This window comes from Phyllobates terribilis, unplaced genomic scaffold (assembly GCF_046119375.1).
Source record: "Phyllobates terribilis strain yellow unplaced genomic scaffold, ASM4611937v1 Scaffold_5__5_contigs__length_657084704, whole genome shotgun sequence".
Classification (NCBI taxonomy): Eukaryota; Metazoa; Chordata; class Amphibia; order Anura; family Dendrobatidae; genus Phyllobates; species Phyllobates terribilis.
In genome coordinates, this window is record NW_027362765.1 from 652593228 (window position 1) to 652608614 (window position 15387).

General features: G+C 43.6%; 8 non-coding genes across 8 annotated transcripts; all 8 read right to left on the reverse strand.

The window, feature by feature from the left end:
• Positions 1-236: 236 nt before the first annotated feature.
• LOC141274798 (U2 spliceosomal RNA) lies at positions 237-427 on the reverse strand. The gene has a single exon (XR_012323064.1). It is a non-coding gene; the product is annotated as a U2 spliceosomal RNA (small nuclear RNA).
• A 1115-nt stretch (positions 428-1542) lies between these two features.
• On the reverse strand, positions 1543-1733 carry LOC141149416 (U2 spliceosomal RNA). Its single transcript, XR_012245715.1, has one exon. It is a non-coding gene; the product is annotated as a U2 spliceosomal RNA (small nuclear RNA).
• Positions 1734-2848: 1115 nt separating this feature from the next.
• LOC141149607 (U2 spliceosomal RNA) lies at positions 2849-3039 on the reverse strand. The gene has a single exon (XR_012245898.1). It is a non-coding gene; the product is annotated as a U2 spliceosomal RNA (small nuclear RNA).
• A 1115-nt stretch (positions 3040-4154) lies between these two features.
• On the reverse strand, positions 4155-4345 carry LOC141149747 (U2 spliceosomal RNA). The gene has a single exon (XR_012246033.1). It is a non-coding gene; the product is annotated as a U2 spliceosomal RNA (small nuclear RNA).
• Positions 4346-5460: 1115 nt separating this feature from the next.
• LOC141274799 (U2 spliceosomal RNA) lies at positions 5461-5651 on the reverse strand. Its single transcript, XR_012323065.1, has one exon. It is a non-coding gene; the product is annotated as a U2 spliceosomal RNA (small nuclear RNA).
• Positions 5652-6766: 1115 nt separating this feature from the next.
• On the reverse strand, positions 6767-6955 carry LOC141150599 (U2 spliceosomal RNA). Its single transcript, XR_012246755.1, has one exon. It is a non-coding gene; the product is annotated as a U2 spliceosomal RNA (small nuclear RNA).
• A 6608-nt stretch (positions 6956-13563) lies between these two features.
• On the reverse strand, positions 13564-13754 carry LOC141274801 (U2 spliceosomal RNA). Its single transcript, XR_012323067.1, has one exon. It is a non-coding gene; the product is annotated as a U2 spliceosomal RNA (small nuclear RNA).
• Positions 13755-14866: 1112 nt separating this feature from the next.
• On the reverse strand, positions 14867-15057 carry LOC141274802 (U2 spliceosomal RNA). Its single transcript, XR_012323068.1, has one exon. It is a non-coding gene; the product is annotated as a U2 spliceosomal RNA (small nuclear RNA).
• Positions 15058-15387: the final 330 nt, after the last annotated feature.

Genomic DNA, 15387 nt, shown 5'->3' on the forward strand with positions numbered 1-15387 from the left:
AAAAAGGGAGAGCTAGAAAGATAGCATTGCATCACATTACATGGCAATGCAATGCACAGTTGCTGAAGTTGAACCAAAATGAGCTTGTAATCTGGCTTCTGCAACTTTGAACATGAAAAATCCAATGAGGAGAAGAAAAGCAAAGCCAAAGAGTCCATCCCAAAATCCGACAAACAAGCAAAATGAACAAAAAACATTGAATTCAATTCTTTCTGATTTTAGAAACTGCATTAAAGAAGGGGTGCACCGGTCCTGGAGATACTGCAATACCAGGTCAATGCGTGGAGTGGACAGAGCAAGCTCTTTTTCCATCTCCCTGTTCTAAAAATCCATTTAATATATGGTCCCCAGATAGGGGACGTATCAGATATTAAACTGATAAGAACAGATACTACACTTGATCTTAGCCAAAAGGCCGAGAAGCGATAACCAGAATTGGTTTCAAACTACGGAGCCACCCAAGGATCCTGAAAAGTCCATTTGTGGAGATGAGCTCCTGGACTCCCGTTAAGAAGACATGTTGTCAACCTCTAGATCCCTTACATGCCTGCACTTTTCGGCTTGCTGCTGCTGCAATCCACACGTTTTAGATCTGCATAACTCCACCTCTTTAAACACAGCACCTTCACCCCCTGCTGTTCCCACCCGCCTCAACACCGTTGGAAGGGAGGAGAACCAATTAAGGCGGGGGGTGGGGTGGAACGAGCAGCTGTCTACCCTTAGCAGGAGGGCTCCTGATTACATACCTCTCCTGCTGCTGCTGCTGCTGGCTGTCCAGCAGCAGACTGAAGGTGGCTGCTGCTGTGCACAGGTATATAAAGGCTCAGAGCCTATTATGACACGCGCAGCCAGCGTTCCATTGCCACATTCCATCTACTGCAGGCAGGATACCTGGCTGGCTGAATGTCGCTGAGAAGCTCACAGAGACCGCCATAAGCAACAGTTTAACAGAATGCCACAGACTAATCAACCAAACTTTTTGGGTTGGGTTCTCTTTTATAGTCTGCAGGCATTAAATGAAAGAAGTCAGTGTTCCAGCAGAAGGAGACAACGTTTCAGAAAAGGCATTGTAGCAAACCAAAAAAGAAATTTTAAGCGCAGCAGAGTAACCAGCGCACATACCTGTTAGCTCAGGTGAGTTTAAAAGGCTGCTGTTGATAACAAGGGCATTTGCTAAATAGATGGTGTGTGTGCAACAATATACTGAAAGGTCAATTACATTGTGCAGCTTATCTCACCACCTGTAGTTATTTAGGTGAAAGCTCCAAAATGCTTGCCTAATATGTCTGTTTATCCAAAAGGAAGTAAAAAGGGAGAGCTAGAAAGATAGCATTGCATCACATTACATGGCAATGCAATGCACAGTTGCTGAAGTTGAACCAAAATGAGCTTGTAATCTGGCTTCTGCAACTTTGAACATGAAAAATCCAATGAGGAGAAGAAAAGCAAAGCCAAAGAGTCCATCCCAAAATCCGACAAACAAGCAAAATGAACAAAAAACATTGAATTCAATTCTTTCTGATTTTAGAAACTGCATTAAAGAAGGGGTGCACCGGTCCTGGAGATACTGCAATACCAGGTCAATGCGTGGAGTGGACAGAGCAAGCTCTTTTTCCATCTCCCTGTTCTAAAAATCCATTTAATATATGGTCCCCAGATAGGGGACGTATCAGATATTAAACTGATAAGAACAGATACTACACTTGATCTTAGCCAAAAGGCCAAGAAGCGATAACCAGAATTGGTTTCAAACTACGGAGCCACCCAAGGATCCTGAAAAGTCCATTTGTGGAGATGAGCTCCTGGACTCCCGTTAAGAAGACATGTTGTCAACCTCTAGATCCCTTACATGCCTGCACTTTTCGGCTTGCTGCTTCTGCAATCCACGCGTTTTAGATCTGCATAACTCCACCTCTTTAAACACAGCACCTTCACCCCCTGCTGTTCCCACCCGCCTCAACACCGTTGGAAGGGAGGAGAACCAATTAAGGCGGGGGGTGGGGTGGAACGAGCAGCTGTCTACCCTTAGCAGGAGGGCTCCTGATTACATACCTCTCCTGCTGCTGCTGCTGCTGGCTGTCCAGCAGCAGACTGAAGGTGGCTGCTGCTGTGCACAGGTATATAAAGGCTCAGAGCCTATTATGACACGCGCAGCCAGCGTTCCATTGCCACATTCCATCTACTGCAGGCAGGATACCTGGCTGGCTGAATGTCGCTGAGAAGCTCACAGAGACCGCCATAAGCAACAGTTTAACAGAATGCCACAGACTAATCAACCAAACTTTTTGGGTTGGGTTCTCTTTTATAGTCTGCAGGCATTAAATGAAAGAAGTCAGTGTTCCAGCAGAAGGAGACAACGTTTCAGAAAAGGCATTGTAGCAAACCAAAAAAGAAATTTTAAGCGCAGCAGAGTAACCAGCGCACATACCTGTTAGCTCAGGTGAGTTTAAAAGGCTGCTGTTGATAACAAGGGCATTTGCTAAATAGATGGTGTGTGTGCAACAATATACTGAAAGGTCAATTATATTGTGCAGCTTATCTCACCACCTGTAGTTATTTAGGTGAAAGCTACAAAATGCTTGCCTAATATGTCTGTTTATCCAAAAGGAAGTAAAAAGGGAGAGCTAGAAAGATAGCATTGCATCACATTACATGGCAATGCAATGCACAGTTGCTGAAGTTGAACCAAAATGAGCTTGTAATCTGGCTTCTGCAACTTTGAACATGAAAAATCCAATGAGGAGAAGAAAAGCAAAGCCAAAGAGTCCATCCCAAAATCCGACAAACAAGCAAAATGAACAAAAAACATTGAATTCAATTCTTTCTGATTTTAGAAACTGCATTAAAGAAGGGGTGCACAGGTCCTGGAGATACTGCAATACCAGGTCAATGCGTGGAGTGGACAGAGCAAGCTCTTTTTCCATCTCCCTGTTCTAAAAATCCATTTAATATATGGTCCCCAGATAGGGGACGTATCAGATATTAAACTGATAAGAACAGATACTACACTTGATCTTAGCCAAAAGGCCGAGAAGCGATAACCAGAATTGGTTTCAAACTACGGAGCCACCCAAGGATCCTGAAAAGTCCATTTGTGGAGATGAGCTCCTGGACTCCCGTTAAGAAGACATGTTGTCAACCTCTAGATCCCTTACATGCCTGCACTTTTCGGCTTGCTGCTGCTGCAATCCACGCGTTTTAGATCTGCATAACTCCACCTCTTTAAACACAGCACCTTCACCCCCTGCTGTTCCCACCCGCCTCAACACCGTTGGAAGGGAGGAGAACCAATTAAGGCGGGGGGTGGGGTGGAACGAGCAGCTGTCTACCCTTAGCAGGAGGGCTCCTGATTACATACCTCTCCTGCTGCTGCTGCTGCTGGCTGTCCAGCAGCAGACTGAAGGTGGCTGCTGCTGTGCACAGGTATATAAAGGCTCAGAGCCTATTATGACACGCGCAGCCAGCGTTCCATTGCCACATTCCATCTACTGCAGGCAGGATACCTGGCTGGCTGAATGTCGCTGAGAAGCTCACAGAGACCGCCATAAGCAACAGTTTAACAGAATGCCACAGACTAATCAACCAAACTTTTTGGGTTGGGTTCTCTTTTATAGTCTGCAGGCATTAAATGAAAGAAGTCAGTGTTCCAGCAGAAGGAGACAACGTTTCAGAAAAGGCATTGTAGCAAACCAAAAAAGAAATTTTAAGCGCAGCAGAGTAACCAGCGCACATACCTGTTAGCTCAGGTGAGTTTAAAAGGCTGCTGTTGATAACAAGGGCATTTGCTAAGTAGATGGTGTGTGTGCAACAATATACTGAAAGGTCAATTATATTGTGCAGCTTATCTCACCACCTGTAGTTATTTAGGTGAAAGCTCCAAAATGCTTGCCTAATATGTCTGTTTATCCAAAAGGAAGTAAAAAGGGAGAGCTAGAAAGATAGCATTGCATCACATTACATGGCAATGCAATGCACAGTTGCTGAAGTTGAACCAAAATGAGCTTGTAATCTGGCTTCTGCAACTTTGAACATGAAAAATCCAATGAGGAGAAGAAAAGCAAAGCCAAAGAGTCCATCCCAAAATCCGACAAACAAGCAAAATGAACAAAAAACATTGAATTCAATTCTTTCTGATTTTAGAAACTGCATTAAAGAAGGGGTTCACCGGTCCTGGAGATACTGCAATACCAGGTCAATGCGTGGAGTGGACAGAGCAAGCTCTTTTTCCATCTCCCTGTTCTAAAAATCCATTTAATATATGGTCCCCAGATAGGGGACGTATCAGATATTAAACTGATAAGAACAGATACTACACTTGATCTTAGCCAAAAGGCCGAGAAGCGATAACCAGAATTGGTTTCAAACTACGGAGCCACCCAAGGATCCTGAAAAGTCCATTTGTGGAGATGAGCTCCTGGACTCCCGTTAAGAAGACATGTTGTCAACCTCTAGATCCCTTACATGCCTGCACTTTTCAGCTTGCTGCTGCTGCAATCCACGCGTTTTAGATCTGCATAACTCCACCTCTTTAAACACAGCACCTTCACCCCCTGCTGTTCCCACCCGCCTCAACACCGTTGGAAGGGAGGAGAACCAATTAAGGCGGGGGGTGGGGTGGAACGAGCAGCTGTCTACCCTTAGCAGGAGGGCTCCTGATTACATACCTCTCCTGCTGCTGCTGCTGCTGGCTGTCCAGCAGCAGACTGAAGGTGGCTGCTGCTGTGCACAGGTATATAAAGGCTCAGAGCCTATTATGACACGCGCAGCCAGCGTTCCATTGCCACATTCCATCTACTGCAGGCAGGATACCTGGCTGGCTGAATGTCGCTGAGAAGCTCACAGAGACCGCCATAAGCAACAGTTTAACAGAATGCCACAGACTAATCAACCAAACTTTTTGGGTTGGGTTCTCTTTTATAGTCTGCAGGCATTAAATGAAAGAAGTCAGTGTTCCAGCAGAAGGAGACAACGTTTCAGAAAAGGCATTGTAGCAAACCAAAAAAGAAATTTTAAGCGCAGCAGAGTAACCAGCGCACATACCTGTTAGCTCAGGTGAGTTTAAAAGGCTGCTGTTGATAACAAGGGCATTTGCTAAATAGATGGTGTGTGTGCAACAATATACTGAAATGTCAATTATATTGTGCAGCTTATCTCACCACCTGTAGTTATTTAGGTGAAAGCTCCAAAATGCTTGCCTAATATGTCTGTTTATCCAAAAGGAAGTAAAAAGGGAGAGCTAGAAAGATAGCATTGCATCACATTACATGGCAATGCAATGCACAGTTGCTGAAGTTGAACCAAAATGAGCTTGTAATCTGGCTTCTGCAACTTTGAACATGAAAAATCCAATGAGGAGAAGAAAAGCAAAGCCAAAGAGTCCATCCCAAAATCCGACAAACAAGCAAAATGAAGAAAAAACATTGAATTCAATTCTTTCTGATTTTAGAAACTGCATTAAAGAAGGGGTGCACCGGTCCTGGAGATACTGCAATACCAGGTCAATGCGTGGAGTGGACAGAGCAAGCTCTTTTTCCATCTCCCTGTTCTAAAAATCCATTTAATATATGGTCCCCAGATAGGGGACGTATCAGATATTAAACTGATAAGAACAGATACTACACTTGATCTTAGCCAAAAGGCCGAGAAGCGATAACCAGAATTGGTTTCAAACTACGGAGCCACCCAAGGATCCTGAAAAGTCCATTTGTGGAGATGAGCTCCTGGACTCCCGTTAAGAAGACATGTTGTCAACCTCTAGATCCCTTACATGCCTGCACTTTTCGGCTTGCTGCTGCTGCAATCCACGCGTTTTAGATCTGCATAACTCCACCTCTTTAAACACAGCACCTTCACCCCCTGCTGTTCCCACCCGCCTCAACACCGTTGAAAGGGAGGAGAACCAATTAAGGCGGGGGGTGGGGTGGAACGAGCAGCTGTCTACCCTTAGCAGGAGGGCTCCTGATTACATACCTCTCCTGCTGCTGCTGCTGCTGGCTGTCCAGCAGCAGACTGAAGGTGGCTGCTGCTGTGCACAGGTATATAAAGGCTCAGAGCCTATTATGACACGCGCAGCCAGCGTTCCATTGCCACATTCCATCTACTGCAGGCAGGATACCTGGCTGGCTGAATGTCGCTGAGAAGCTCACAGAGACCGCCATAAGCAACAGTTTAACAGAATGCCACAGACTAATCAACCAAACTTTTTGGGTTGGGTTCTCTTTTATAGTCTGCAGGCATTAAATGAAAGAAGTCAGTGTTCCAGCAGAAGGAGACAACGTTTCAGAAAAGGCATTGTAGCAAACCAAAAAAGAAATTTTAAGCGCAGCAGAGTAACCAGCGCACATACCTGTTAGCTCAGGTGAGTTTAAAAGGCTGCTGTTGATAACAAGGGCATTTGCTAAATAGATGGTGTGTGTGCAACAATATACTGAAAGGTCAATTATATTGTGCAGCTTATCTCACCACCTGTAGTTATTTAGGTGAAAGCTCCAAAATGCTTGCCTAATATGTCTGTTTATCCAAAAGGAAGTGAAAAGGGAGAGCTAGAAAGATAGCATTGCATCACATTACATGGCAATGCAATGCACAGTTGCTGAAGTTGAACCAAAATGAGCTTGTAATCTGGCTTCTGCAACTTTGAACATGAAAAATCCAATGAGGAGAAGAAAAGCAAAGCCAAAGAGTCCATCCCAAAATCCGACAAACAAGCAAAATGAACAAAAAACATTGAATTCAATTCTTTCTGATTTTAGAAACTGCATTAAAGAAGGGGTGCACCGGTCCTGGAGATACTGCAATACCAGATCAATGCGTGGAGTGGACAGAGCAAGCTCTTTTTCCATCTCCCTGTTCTAAAAATCCATTTAATATATGGTCCCCAGATAGGGGACGTATCAGATATTAAACTGATAAGAACAGATAAGGTTTCAACGCAATTTTATTGATTCAAAAGTATATTTACAAAGGTTTTAAAAAAGAACATTTATAACATTACAATAAAATGATAAAACATGATAATAATCAATTCAAGTTTTTTGTAAAAACACAATTTACCATCATAAAACCATTGTAACAATTAAGAAAATCATAATTACAGATGTACTTGGGTTTATTTAATTACCACTAATTGTGTTCCATAATTGTACACACCACATAGAAGCCGCTTCTTTTGCTCCATACAGTTTTTTATCTCTGAGATAGTAAATATACATTTCACTTAAAGCAAATTTTATACAGTCTGTTGAATCAATATGATCATGTTTGAAGAGTAAAATATTTCTAACTTTCCACATGGCATTTTTAAAACAATTAATAATAATCCAGGCAACTCGGAATTGTTTAAAATTTGGACACTTAAAAAGACCATAAAAGACATAAAAGTGATTAAAATCTTTCAGGCCACATGCCCATTTTAAAAGTGGGCCTACCTTTCTCCAAACCTCCTGTGCAAAAGGACAATTCCAAAAGAGATGCAATACAGACTCACTTTCCCCGCATATATCTCTTGGACATTTGGCTCTCGCCACCAGCCCCCGCCTATGTTGAAACTCACGGGTAGGGAGGCACTGGTGGACGATAGCCCAGGCAAGGTCCTTGTGTACATTTGCAAGATATTTCCCGTACACATTTCGCCACACCGTTTTGGACCTTGCCTGTGAAAAATTGGAGACAGGAATTGTGTCCTCAGAGTGTCTGCAAGCAATAGATACCTTCCTTTGGTCCCCCAATATATCAGGCTCCAATTCCTGGAGACCTAAAAGTCTGACCGTTTTCTCAAGTATCACATACTGTTTAGGTGGGCACAGGAGCACAGGAGAACTTAAAGGTAGGCTAAACCACCTTTTAAAAATCATTCCTGCTGCATATTTTAAAAAATAACTAAAAATGCCATCAGATTTAAAAACCTTAAAACAGAAGCAGAAATACTTTATATGGAAAAAGGTAAAAAAATTGGGTACATCTTTACCTCCATTAGATTTACATTTGTACATCAGATCTCTTTTTAACTTTTCCATTTTTGAACCCCATGAAAACATAAAAACAATTCTTGTTACTTTCTTGATTTGTAAATTGGAAGGGGGAAACACCATTGCAACATACAACATAATGGGAATTAAAACAGCTTTAATAATTAAAATTTTACCTTCCATACTAAGGTTCCTTAAATTCCACAATGAGATCTTTTTTTCTATTTTATCCATTGCAGAGTCCCAGTTAGGGTCCCCCTCATTGGCTTGGTTAAAAATAATTCCTAAAATTTTTATGTGATTTTTCTGTATCACTATCCCAGGGGTCAAAGAGGAGTCCCATCCCCCCACATTAAAACAGTCACATTTATCTATATTTAATTTAAAACCTGAGGCTTCACAGAAAAATTGTGTGTTTCTCAATACCCTCCTCAGAGATGTGGAATCTGGACATAGTATGGTAACATCATCCATGTAACTTAGGGCTTTAAGTTGCATACCCCTACTCCCGGGAATAGGTACCCCTTTAATTACTTTATCTTTTCTCAGTATGGTTAATAGTGGTTCCATAACACAGATAAAGAGCAGTGGTGAGAGAGGGCACCCTTGTTTCACCCCTGATAATAGAGGAACCCCCTTCGTTAAAAACCCATTTACAGAAATTTGACTAAAACAAGAATGATATAAAAGCATAATGCGGGTTAAAATTTTCTCTGGAAACGCCATTTTTTTAAGAACCATAAAAAGAAATTCATGCGATACCCTGTCAAAAGCTTTTTCAAAGTCTAAGGATAAAATAGCAAGGTTTTGACTTCTCTCTTTTGAATACCATATGGTATCCCTAATTATGTTGAGGGACTCAGCTATGGTTCTTCCGGGAACACCACATACCTGGTTAGGGTGAATTAATTTGGCTATAAAGGGTTTTAAACGGACTGCAATAAGTTTAGCTAAAATTTTATAATCAAGGTTTAAAAGCGTAATAGGCCGCCAGTTTTTAAGTTGGCTCCTATCCCCTTTTTTATATATTAAAGATACCAGACCTCTCCTCCAAGATGGGGGTAATTTATTAGTATTAAAAGCTTTTTTAAACAATAAAAACATATCGTTCTTTAAAATTCCCCAAAAAGTCAGATAAAACTCAATCGGTAGACCGTCTTCCCCAGGGGCTTTCCCACTGGAGAAACTTTTAAAAATCTGTAAAAGTTCCTCACTGGTGAGATCCCTAGATAAAATACCCTGGTCTAAAATATCTAACTTAAAATCAAGGGAATTAATAGCATACTCTAAAAAGGATGGATCTATAACTTTAGTGTTAAAAAGAAGTTGATAAAAATTAAAAGCTTTTCCTAACATACCCTTAATATCATTTTCACCTTCAAGATTTAGGATTGCGTCCCTCCTCCCCATTACCTTTTTGAAGAAGAATCGGGAGCATTTCTCTCCTTCCTCCAGGTGCTGTACATGGGAGTTAAAAATTATTTGTTTTCCTTTTTCATTAAGAGCATTTTTTATTTCAGACTTAAGATTTGCAATATCATCATCCACATCAATACCAACTTCTTTTAGTTTAAAGAGTACTTGTAATCTCATATTAAAAACATAAAACCACTGCTTTTTCTTTTTTGCTTTCATTTTCCCTGCCTTAATAAAAAATAATTTAATCTTAGGTTTAATGCTCTCCCACCAATCCAGCATCGAGGCGCGGGGGTCTCTCTTTGATTGCCAGCACTGGTAGGCCTGCACAAACCTCTTTTGAATATCAATATCCTCTAGGAGAGTTGTATTTAATCTCCATGGGCCTCTTGAGGTATTTTGTTCCCCTGCTAACTCTAAAAACACAGATAAAACTTTATGATCAGAGAATAAATTAGATAAAAGAAAACATTTACAAGGTTTAAAGGCAGTAGAAGCAAATATGAAATCAATTCTAGAAGAAACTCTTCCATTGGACCATGTAACACCTGGATCCGCCGGCAAGAGTTCCTTCCAGCAGTCCTGTAATCTAAAATCATCAATTAAACTTTTCAACAAATAGGAGGTACGGTCTTTACGATTCACATCCCCACCCTGCCGGGATTCCCCATCACGTAAACAATTAAAATCTCCTCCCACCAGCAGGGGGGTTGACCCAACACAAAATAATGGCAATATTTCAAGTAAATCCGCCCTTTCCTGCTTCCCAGGAGGAGCGTACACATTTAATAAACGTAAAGAAAGTCCATTAAAAACAAGATGTATTAAAATAGCTCTGCCAGGTATAATTTCAGTCACAGATTGAATGATGGTAGAATGTCCACGGCAAAGTAGTCCAACTCCGGCAGCACGACAGTCATTAGCACCGGACCACACAGAAGCGCCCAGTTTCCAGTCTTCTTTTAAGTCCTTATAATTTAAATTACTCTGTATACCACATTCTTGTAGAAAGCAGAAATCAAAGTCCAATGTCTCTAAATAAGAAAATAAAGCAGCCCTACGTGTAGGGCTCTTTAGGGACCTCACATTTAGTGAGGAGATTTTAAGAGGAACAGACATTAAGAAGAATCAGGATTTGAAGATGGGAAGAAGTCAATACACGGCACCTCCTCCTCCGCATCTCTAGGGGTCAGGATTTGTTTAATATTACCGGGATCTGAAGCAGGCAAAAAGGCATCATCCACTTTTGACTCCTCATCTGGACCTCGACATCCGTGTTTTCTTTGGATATCAGGTTGCTTTACGTCCTCCCGTTGCCTTTTCAGAGGCTGGGAGCTGTCCATCTTTTCCAAGTCCTGTGCATCTGCAGTCCTCATGGCGGTCTGGTCTAAGGAACGGGTGTCATCCCTCTGGGTCGTCTTGTCCTCTGGTCTGGTCACGGAACTACTGCGACTTCTGGTTCGAGGACCAGGGCTCGACTGGGTCTTAGCCGGGTCCTTTTTACTTCGCGCCCTAGAGGTCTCTCTATCCGACACACTGGTTGATCGATTAAGGAGCGTACCCTTTTTGCCCTTACCCAAGATCACCGATGATGGTGTGGCGAATCTGGGTGCTTGCTTAATCGGGGTACTAGAGGTCTCCTCAGTTCCACATAATGCCGGTGGTGCATTCATGCTGGATGAGGACCCTTCCTCTTGACTCTGAGATACGGCAACATCTAGAGCCAGAACATCGATCAATTCCACAGAGAGCGAACCCTCGGTTAATCTTATGGAACCCCTACGACCGTCCTTCTGTGGAACTACCAGCGGGCCCTCTGGCGGAGCCGTTGAAGGATTTGTTCCGGACCCGTCAGCGTGCGCCAACCCAGGTCCAGGGGCAGGTGTAGTAATACTCCCTCCGAAGTATTCTTGGATAGTCAGTTGACCTGACTTAAACATGTCATATGTTTTTGACTTTTTGCTCGGACAATTCCTGAAGGCGTGACCTGCCTTCCCACATAGGTTACATACGATCTCAGAGTCACACGTAGCGGAGGTGTGCCCACTCTTACCGCACTTGTTGCAAAAGACTACATGAGCCCTTGTACAATTTTCTCGTGTATGCCCATATTCATGACAATTCCGGCATTGAAGGGGCATTCCTGGGTAGCGTAGGAATCCCCTGACATTACCAATGGCAAAATTAGCAGGCGGGTGGTGAAGACCACCAATGCCGCTCTGATCTGGATGGAACTTCACCAGGTATTTCCTCTTCCCATTCCAGAAGCGCTGGGAGTTGAGGATATCATGTGAGAAGCGCACTGACTTGCAGTAACGCTTCAAAAAGGTTTCGATATCGCCCTCAGAGACGAATGGGCTGTACATGAAGATCACCAAGGGTACTTCCTCTTCACCGTACAGGAAGTCAAAGCTCAGCCCGTTCAGTCTCTCATCGTCCTTGTCCGCAACCATCAGTGCTGCATGGATATTATCACAGCATGATTTAGCCATAAAGGAAATGGTATATCGCCCACGGAATTCCTGATCGTAAAGACACAGGATCTTATCTCGCTCCAGGTGGAAGAACCCAAAAAGAATCTCATGCACGATGTACTGCAGATTCTTCTCATGGCGCTGGCATTCATCCACCATGATTCTAATGGACTGTCGCAGTGGAGTCTCCCCCACCGCAAATCCAAAAGAAAAAGGCATTTTCGGCCCTCAGGGACTAAGCCCTCCCCCAATAGTAACAAGGGAATGAATCCCACAAAAGCAGGAACAAACCCAAGACCGAGGGAGGGGTACCCCAAGAACTTACACAGCCCACTAAGCGATAAAGCTCAGCAAAGGAAAACGCCCTTATTTCCTCGGGTCGCCCCGAAGACAAGACGCGATCGCTCCCCGTTGTCCGGGGACTAAGCCGACCAGCCAATAGCTGCAAGGGGGTGAAGCTCCCTCCGTTAAGAGAGAGCGATCCCCCAAGGCCAACAAGTCGGGTACCCCAGGCACCTCCTAGCCGAGACCAAGGCAGCAACCGTTAGATCACTGCACCTGATCTTAGCCAAAAGGCCGAGAAGCGATAACCAGAATTGGTTTCAAACTACGGAGCCACCCAAGGATCCTGAAAAGTCCATTTGTGGAGATGAGCTCCTGGACTCCCGTTAAGAAGACATGTTGTCAACCTCTAGATCCCATACATGCCTGCACTTTTCGGCTTGCTGCTGCTGCAATCCACGCGTTTTAGATCTGCATAACTCCACCTCTTTAAACACAGCACCTTTACCCCTTGCTGTTCCCACCCGCCTCAACACCGTTGGAAGGGAGGAGAACCAATTAAGGCGGGGGGTGGGGTGGAACGAGCAGCTGTCTACCCTTAGCAGGAGGGCTCCTGATTACATACCTCTCCTGCTGCTGCTGCTGCTGCTGGCTGTCCAGCAGCAGACTGAAGGTGGCTGCTGCTGTGCACAGGTATATAAAGGCTCAGAGCCTATTACGACACGCGCAGCCAGCGTTCCATTGCCACATTTCATCTACTGCAGGCAGGATACCTGGCTGGCTGAATGTCGCTGAGAAGCTCACAGAGACCGCCATAAGCAACAGTTTAACAGAATGCCACAGACTAATCAACCAAACTTTTTGGGTTGGGTTCTCTTTTATAGTCTGCAGGCATTAAATGAAAGAAGTCAGTGTTCCAGCAGAAGGAGACAACGTTTCAGAAAAGGCATTGTAGCAAACCAAAAAAGAAATTTTAAGCACAGCAGAGTAACCAGCGCACATACCTGTTAGCTCAGGTGAGTTTAAAAGGCTGCTGTTGATAACAAGGGCATTTGCTAAATAGATGGTGTGTGTGCAACAATATACTGAAAGGTCAATTATATTGTGCAGCTTATCTCACCACCTGTAGTTATTTAGGTGAAAGCTCCAAAATGCTTGCCTAATATGTCTGTTTATCCAAAAGGAAGTAAAAAGGGAGAGCTAGAAAGATAGCATTGCATCACATTACATGGCAATGCAATGCACAGTTGCTGAAGTTGAACCAAAATGAGCTTGTAATCTGGCTTCTGCAACTTTGAACATGAAAAATCCAATGAGGAGAAGAAAAGCAAAGCCAAAGAGTCCATCCCAAAATCCGACAAACAAGCAAAATGAACAAAAAACATTGAATTCAATTCTTTCTGATTTTAGAAACTGCATTAAAGAAGGGGTGCACCGGTCCTGGAGATACTGCAATACCAGGTCAATGCGTGGAGTGGACAGAGCAAGCTCTTTTTCCATCTCCCTGTTCTAAAAATCCATTTAATATATGGTCCCCAGATAGGGGACGTATCAGATATTAAACTGATAAGAACAGATACTACACTTGATCTTAGCCAAAAGGCCGAGAAGCGATAACCAGAATTGGTTTCAAACTACGGAGCCACCCAAGGATCCTGAAAAGTCCATTTGTGGAGATGAGCTCCTGGACTCCCGTTAAGAAGACATGTTGTCAACCTCTAGATCCCTTACATGCCTGCACTTTTCGGCTTGCTGCTGCTGCAATCCACGCGTTTTAGATCTGCATAACTCCACCTCTTTAAACACAGCACCTTCACCCCCTGCTGTTCCCACCCGCCTCAACACCGTTGGAAGGGAGGAGAACCAATTAAGGCGGGGGGTGGGGTGGAACGAGCAGCTGTCTACCCTTAGCAGGAGGGCTCCTGATTACATACCTCTCCTGCTGCTGCTGCTGGCTGTCCAGCAGCAGACTGAAGGTGGCTGCTGCTGTGCACAGGTATATAAAGGCTCAGAGCCTATTATGACACGCGCAGCCAGCGTTCCATTGCCACATTCCATCTACTGCAGGCAGGATACCTGGCTGGCTGAATGTCGCTGAGAAGCTCACAGAGACCGCCATAAGCAACAGTTTAACAGAATGCCACAGACTAATCAACCAAACTTTTTGGGTTGGGTTCTCTTTTATAGTCTGCAGGCATTAAATGAAAGAAGTCAGTGTTCCAGCAGAAGGAGACAACGTTTCAGAAAAGGCATTGTAGCAAACCAAAAAAGAAATTTTAAGCGCAGCAGAGTAACCAGCGCACATACCTGTTAGCTCAGGTGAGTTTAAAAGGCTGCTGTTGATAACAAGGGCATTTGCTAAATAGATGGTGTGTGTGCAACAATATACTGAAAGGTCAATTATATTGTGCAGCTTATCTCACCACCTGTAGTTATTTAGGTGAAAGCTCCAAAATGCTTGCCTAATATGTCTGTTTATCCAAAAGGAAGTAAAAAGGGAGAGCTAGAAAGATAGCATTGCATCACATTACATGGCAATGCAATGCACAGTTGCTGAAGTTGAACCAAAATGAGCTTGTAATCTGGCTTCTGCAACTTTGAACATGAAAAATCCAATGAGGAGAAGAAAAGCAAAGCCAAAGAGTCCATCCCAAAATCCGACAAACAAGCAAAATGAACAAAAAACATTGAATTCAATTCTTTCTGATTTTAGAAACTGCATTAAAGAAGGGGTGCACCGGTCCTGGAGATACTGCAATACCAGGTCAATGCGTGGAGTGGACAGAGCAAGCTCTTTTTCCATCTCCCTGTTCTAAAAATCCATTTAATATATGGTCCCCAGATAGGGGACGTATCAGATATTAAACTGATAAGAACAGATACTACACTTGATCTTAGCCAAAAGGCCGAGAAGCGATAACCAGAATTGGTTTCAAACTACGGAGCCACCCAAGGATCCTGAAAAGTCCATTTGTGGAGATGAGCTTCTGGACTCCCGTTAAGAAGACATGTTGTCAACCTCTAGATCCCTTACATGCCTGCACTTTTCGGCTTGCTGCTGCTGCAATCCACGCGTTTTAGATCTGCATAACTCCACCTCTTTAAACACAGCACCTTCACCCCCTGCTGTTCCCACCCGCCTCAACACCGTTGGAAGGGAGGAGAACCAATTAAGGCGGGGGGTGGGGTGGAACGAGCAGCTGTCTACCCTTAGCAGGAGGGCTCCTGATTACATACCTCTCCTGCTG